The 6482-nt window shown below is 47.2% G+C and overlaps 1 protein-coding gene across 7 annotated transcripts in view; it reads left to right on the top strand.

Moving 5' to 3' along the window:
* The window catches only part of PKNOX2 (PBX/knotted 1 homeobox 2), a 267999-nt gene that overhangs the window by 122265 nt on the left and 139252 nt on the right, over positions 1-6482 (top strand). The window contains exon 1 of one of the 7 annotated variants that reach the window (XM_037736396.1): positions 4468-4578. The exons of the other annotated variants lie outside the window; for them this stretch is intronic. The gene's annotated coding sequence lies outside the window, so the exon portion shown is untranslated. Of the gene's footprint in view, positions 1-4467; positions 4579-6482 lie in introns of those variants that run through there. 7 annotated transcript variants of the gene reach the window in all.

Below are 6482 nucleotides of genomic sequence, written 5' to 3'. Positions count from 1 at the left end.
TTTTCCTTGCGAGGCCCTCCCCTCCTTGGAACCAGCATAAGCGCATCTCCTCTAGGAAGCGCTGCTGACCGCCGCAGCGACTCTGGCCTCTCACATTGTGCACCATCCCTAGCCTTGCTAGTCCAAGTGTGGTCTGAGGACCAGCAGGACCAGCATCATCGGGAAGATTGTGAGAAATGCTTTAGCATGTCTCCACTCAACTCCTGACTCCCTGAAACTGAATCTGCATTTAAGTGAGATCCCCAGATGCTTCGTACGTATCTCATAGATGGAGAAGCACTAATATTTGTTGTGAAACACACTGTCAGATTCATTTGTGTAAGTTCCATTTCCACAGTAAAATTGTCTTCTTCTTGAGAAAGGGTACCCTGTCTTATGTGTCTTGCACATAACCTATAACAACACAGCACAGTGCAAAGCACATAGCAGGTGCCTTTTACCATTTCATTGGCCTGAGACCATCTCTCCCAGCTGCTGTGATGTAGAGACCTCTGGAGGATGGGCAGTGTCAGGAAATCCTCAGCTCTCAAGCTGAACCCATAGCAGACCAGGGCCCTGTTGACCAGCGGAAATCTCTTAGCTCTCAGGTGGGAGACTCCACAGTGGAATGAGGCCAGAAATGGGGAGAAGGAGATGAGCATCCCCTCATGACTGACTCCATGCCACACGCTATGGTAGGATAATGTTCTCTTCCCACCTCCACCACTGACTCACCTTGTGATCCCGGTAGATGATGAAACATTATCCTTTAATTTTCTCCAAAATGGGAATGATAGTTTCTGCTCCACAAATCTTCTGAGGTCCCTTTGCATTTGGGGCATCTAGAAGGTCTTCAGTAAATGCTTTGAAGGAGGATCAAGTGAGATCATGTATGCACTTTGCTACCTCTAGCCTTATTTACGTATCAGGCTCATTTTCTTATTCTTCCCTTTCTAGTTTTTTGAATGAGCAAACATCCCTTTCCAGTTTTTTTGGATGAGAGACTTCACTCTCATCCTTGAGCGTTCAGGCTCTGGGTCAGATTTGACCAAACAGTGGCCCTGGAGTTGCAGCTGGAGTCTCCATAGAGGAAAAGAGTACTCAAAAAACAAAATGTTGCCCAGGCAAGAGCAGGGGGTTAGCCCAGCCAGGTCCTGATGGAAGAGGAGACAAAGGCGGGGCAGAAGACTAGAGCCTTAAATTGCTGTTCTAAAAAAATTGCTGCTCACCACTAGCGTGTCACTCGGTGCTCATTAACCGTGTAAGCACCTTCACCGGAGGCCCGTGCAGCCTGGAGGCTTCATCCTTTGCCCAATAACTGTTAATCAGCCCACAGCAGCAGCAGCAGCAGCCCTGTGAGGGCTGGGTCTTTCCTGACAACCACAATCTGTTTCTATTTCATCTAAAAAAATAAAATAAAATGGATAGGATGTTGTATTCACCCCCACCCCCAGCATAAAAGAGCGGAGGATCAGAGCTCCTTCCCAGCCCCACCCCCACCTCCTGATGAAAAATTAACCAGCTGCACAGAGCGAATGAATCCCTAAAGGGGAGTGAGGTCTCTGATGTGAGCTGGGCTGGGTTCTGGGAGCTCCAAAAATCCCCCTGGTCGTTAATTCTCCAGCCCCCGGATCCTTGGAGCAGCAGCAGACTGGTGTTGCAGCATGCTAATTGGCCACCCCTCCCAAAGCCAGCTCTGCCCAGCAACTGGTGGCCAGAGACGGCCTTGGTCAGGTTTTTGATGTGATGCAAGTCCCTGTGTGCTTTTGGGGAAATGGAATGGCTTGAAGCACACTTCTTGTTTACTTCTGTCTCCATCTACTCTTCTGTGGACTTCCTGAAGACAGAGACTGAGGGTTTTTTTTGCATCTGAATCAGAGTTCCTTCTAGATTAGACACAGCAGTGACTGTAATAAAGGAATGAATAAACGGGTGAGTGAGTGAAGACTTGACCGTGATCCAAGAGTGTAATCCACAAGCTCGATTCAGGCCTTGGGACACCATTCATCCATTCACTTGTTCATTCATTCAGTCAATAAACATTAGGCAGCATGGTAATGCAGAGCGTGCAGTTCTTTCATTCTTTAGTCTCAGTAATACATTCATTCAACAAACACTGTGTCCTGGGGCTTGTCCTAGTGGTAGGAATAGACATAAAATGCTCATTCTCTGCCCTCAGGATGCCCGCAGTGTGGTGGAGAAATGGGTCAGTAACCTGAAAATAACAAGATGCCTGTGACAACAGCCTTGAGAGTAAATGTCTGAGGTTCTGTGGGAGCCAGAGGAGGGCACCCACCTCCACTGAGGAGACAGAGCAGCATGTCATATGGGGGATGCAGATGTGACAGCTCAGCTGAGCCTAGAAGGGTGGGGAGTTAACCAGGAGAAGCTGATAGGAGACCAATGTTTCCAGCAGAGGGAGCCAAGACAGATGCTGGACTGTGCCCTGATACCATGTCATGGCAATGGCAGAGGCAGAGCACCGAGGGGGTCTCTTCCGCCCTGAGCTGCCCCAGTCTCAGCTCTGGCAGGCTGGTACTACAGAAAGAACAGGGGATAGGGTCATGAGACTTCAATCAATTGTCATCAGCTCTCTGGGCCTCACTTTCCTTGCATGTAAAGTGGGAGGCAGAGGGGTAGACCCTAAGAATCACTGCTCCCCATGCTGCAGGTTTACAACAAGCCTTCTCCCAGGAGCTGGCTGGGTACCTTGGGGAGCTGTATGGAGAGCCAGTCCCACTAGACTTTATTCTAAAGCTCCTCAGCTCTGGGCTCATCCCCTTCTTTCCACTCCAGGCCAGGCAGGCTCAAGTGTGCTATGTGAGCTCCCAGAACCAAGGTGCACAGAACTCTGTCTCCTAGAGCACAGGCTGAGTCATCTTCTTAAATCTTAGGCTAGCCACTGTGCAAAACAGCTTGGTGGTTCTTCCAGAACTGAAACATAGAATTACCATTTGAGCCAGCAATTTCATTCCTACATAGAATCCCAAAAGAATCAAAAATAGGGGCACAAAGAGATATTTGTACACCCATATTCATAGCAGCATTATTTATGGCAGAAAAGGCAAAAACACCTCAAGTATTCATCAACTGATGAGTGGGTAAGGGAAATGTGGTGTATCCATAGAGTGGAATATTATTCAGCCATCAAAAGGAATGGAGTTTTGAAATATGCTACAACGTGGATGAACCTTAAAAACATATATTAAGTGAAAGAGGACAGACAAAAAGGGACAAATATTGTATGATTCCACTTATATGAAACATCTAGAACAGACAAATTAATAGAGAAGAAAGTTGATTAAAGTTACTAAGCGCTGGGAGGAGGTAGAGATGGGGAATTACTGATTCAAAGAGTACAGAGGTTCTGTTTGGGATGATGGAGGAGCTTTGAGAAGACATAGTGGTGACGATTGCATAAACGTCTGAATGTAACGATGGCACTGAATCGTACATTTAATGGTGAAAATAGTATAATTTGTCATGGACATGTTACCACAATTTTTAAAAATCCTAGGCTAGCTTGTGCAGAAGACCCACCAATCATACCTCATCTGGTAGCCCCTCTCTGGCCCGCCTCCCCAGCAGGCCTTTCTTCCCCGCTTAGGATGTCTCTCAGCATTGAGTTTTGCCAGGCTGGTGTGTTTCATTTTTGTTTTTATTTCCTGTGTCTGCATCTGCTACCCCCAGAATCTATTATTGCTCTCTGGGGCTCATGCCCCTGACAGCGATTATTTGTGCATGTAAATCAGAAAGTCAGGGACAAAGCTTTAATGAGTCTTTTTGGAGTGGTGCTGGCAGCAGCAGGAGACGAGCTAGTGTCAGCCTTCACACTGGGTTCCCTCTGGTGTGGTGCTGGGTGGGGTAGGGGTGAGGGGCTGACCGTATCTGGTCCAGGTTCAGGGAACTCTTCTTTTTTTAGATGAAGTCTCGCTCTGTCACCAGGCTGAGTGCAGTGGCGTGATCTCGGCTCACAGCAATCTCTGCCTTTCAGGTTCAAGCGCTCTGCCTCAACCTCCTGGGTAGCTGGGACTACAGGCGCACTACCACGCCCAGCTACTTTTTATGTATTTTTAGTAGAGATGGGGTTTCACCGTGTTGGCCAGGATGGTCTCAATTTCCTGACCTCGTCATCCGCCTGCCTTGCTCTCCCAAAGTGCTGGGATTAGAGGTGTGAGCCACTGCACCCGGCCCAGGAACTCTTTCTGGAAGTAGTGTTGATTCTGGGTTGTGGAGGCACTGCCTCTGTTTTCTTCAAAGGCAAGATATATTTGTGCATCCTCGGCTCCTGCTACAGGGCTGGGTTCCTAGTTAAGGACTGATGGAATACAGTAGGTCTAGCCATGCGTGGGAAGGCAGCTTTCATTCATGATGCCGGCACCCCTTCCTTTCTCTCTTCCCTTTGCTGTCTATCAGGAACGTTGCAGTCCTAGAGAGAAGGCTGGGGTTTCCCTCAGACCATGTCGTCATTGCCCTGTACCTGAGAAGTGCTTGCCCTAAAAGAGAGGAAGCACCCCCATTCGAGACGAGATATTCATCACCTCTTGATGCGCACGTACAGTGTGGAAGTGGGGGTCCCGGAGAACCAGAACCCACAAAGTGGGAGATTGTGTGTGTTATTTGGCTTGGTTTTTTGGAGGGAGGGCCACAGTCAGTCTGGACCACCTAACCTTGTTCACAGGCCAACTCCAAAGGGAAAAAGCAAGACGTCAAACAGCGTGGTAGAACGTGCTCCCATTTATGTCAAAATCACACATGCCTGTATGTGCACAGAATCTCCCTGAGAGGCAGACATACAAATTATAACAGTAATTGCCTCTGGGGGTGGGGTGGAAGAATGGGGGATTCAGGGTCAGAAGTAGAAATATTTATACACACACACACACACATATACACACCCCTACATATACATATCTATCTATAATTCATATGCTTAAATTCTTTACCATATTCTTTTAATTACTTAATCACAGAACAAGTGTTAATTTTTTTAGGCAAACCCATGTATGTGGGCAGGTGGATGACTAATGGGACAAGTGAGTGAAATGTAGCTCTCCCTCCCTCTGATTTCTCTTAGTGTTTTTCAGAAGGAGGTTGGAGAAGTAGAGAGTGGCTCTCCTGTCCCTTGGGAGCTCACCACAGTGTTAGATGTTACTGGAATTTCTTTCTCGGGAAGAGATTTTCCTTTTTCAACAGTCTGTTTCCTTGTTCTTTGTCTGGCCTGACAGACACCCCTGGCCTTGCACCTGGCAGTCTTGCCATCAAACCCTCTGGGCATCTAAGTTGTTATTGCTTGAGCCTCTCCGGAAGACATCCCTGTTTGTCTTTTGCAAATCTTGTCTCTTTAAACTCTGGGAAGAATCAGTCCTCATTGATGATCAGCCTTATGTGAAGTTCCTTTTTGTTGGAGTCGTTGACACTCATACACACACTTGATCCCGGGGGAAATGCAACATCTCCCATCTCCCTCTTATCGCTTGCTCAAATGTCTCCAAAATGGCTGTAGATATTACCTTTAATCTTATTTCTCCCAACATTGATTGGAGGAGGGAAAAAAAAGCAGAATGCTTTGGAACATTTTTGAGCAATGAAAAACTGTGTTAGGAAGGAAGTCTCAACTGAACTCTGTTGTAGACTGCCACTAATGTTATAATAATATTTTACTTAAATAACAAAACTTCATAACATCACTATTCTATTTAACTTGTCATTTCAGACAATTATTTCCATGTTAACGACAGGAAATTAACACATTAAGCAGAAACACAAATGATTCCCTCTTGAAGTTGTTTTTGATATTCCTGTTAACAAACCCGTTGTTACTGTGTTTTCCTTTCCATAGTATTATGGGGTATCTCCTCTGGGACATCCAGAAGCCTGAGATAAGCCCCAGATCTTATGGAGCCTGATGAAAAGGCATGAACCAGACCTGGGGAAGGCATTCTATAGCTAGGTGGCCAGAAGAGAGGTACAGAGAGAAACTTGACTTCCGCATGAAAACAAAGAAGACGTCAGTACTGAGTAGAGAAGCCGGGAGAAGTCGGGCTTAGAGGAGAAAGGAGACCTTGGAATTGGGTTGTAGAGGATTTCGGGAGGCAGGAGTTAGGGGACAGGGCTGAGTGTAGAGGCAGCATGGCAGGGCATTGTCAGTGAGTAGAAAACCAGGGCCAGCCCTCCACAGTGGAAAGATGAGTGTGCAAGGAGGACACAGTGTGGCGAGATGGAAAAGGCGTGGGCTTGAAAGTAAAAAAGGCCTGAGCATCAGTCCCCAGTCTGCTACTCACTAGCTCTGTGACTTCCAGTAGTCAGTCTTATGAAGAGCCCATTTCGGGCTGGGTGCGGTGGCTCATGCCTGTAATCCCAGCACTTTGGGAGGCTGAGGCAGGTGGATCACAAGGTCAAGAGATGGAGACCATCTGGTCAACATGGTGAAACCCTGTCTCTGCTGAAAATACAGAAATTAGCTTGGCATGGTGGTGCACGCCTGTAATCCCAGCTACTCA

The sequence above is a fragment of the Cebus imitator genome, unplaced genomic scaffold, assembly GCF_001604975.1.
Source record: "Cebus imitator isolate Cc_AM_T3 unplaced genomic scaffold, Cebus_imitator-1.0 Scaffold0, whole genome shotgun sequence".
NCBI lineage: Eukaryota > Metazoa > Chordata > Mammalia > Primates > Cebidae > Cebus > Cebus imitator.
The sequence above is the reverse complement of the archived record's forward strand: the minus strand, read 5'-3'. Positions and strand labels throughout refer to the sequence as shown.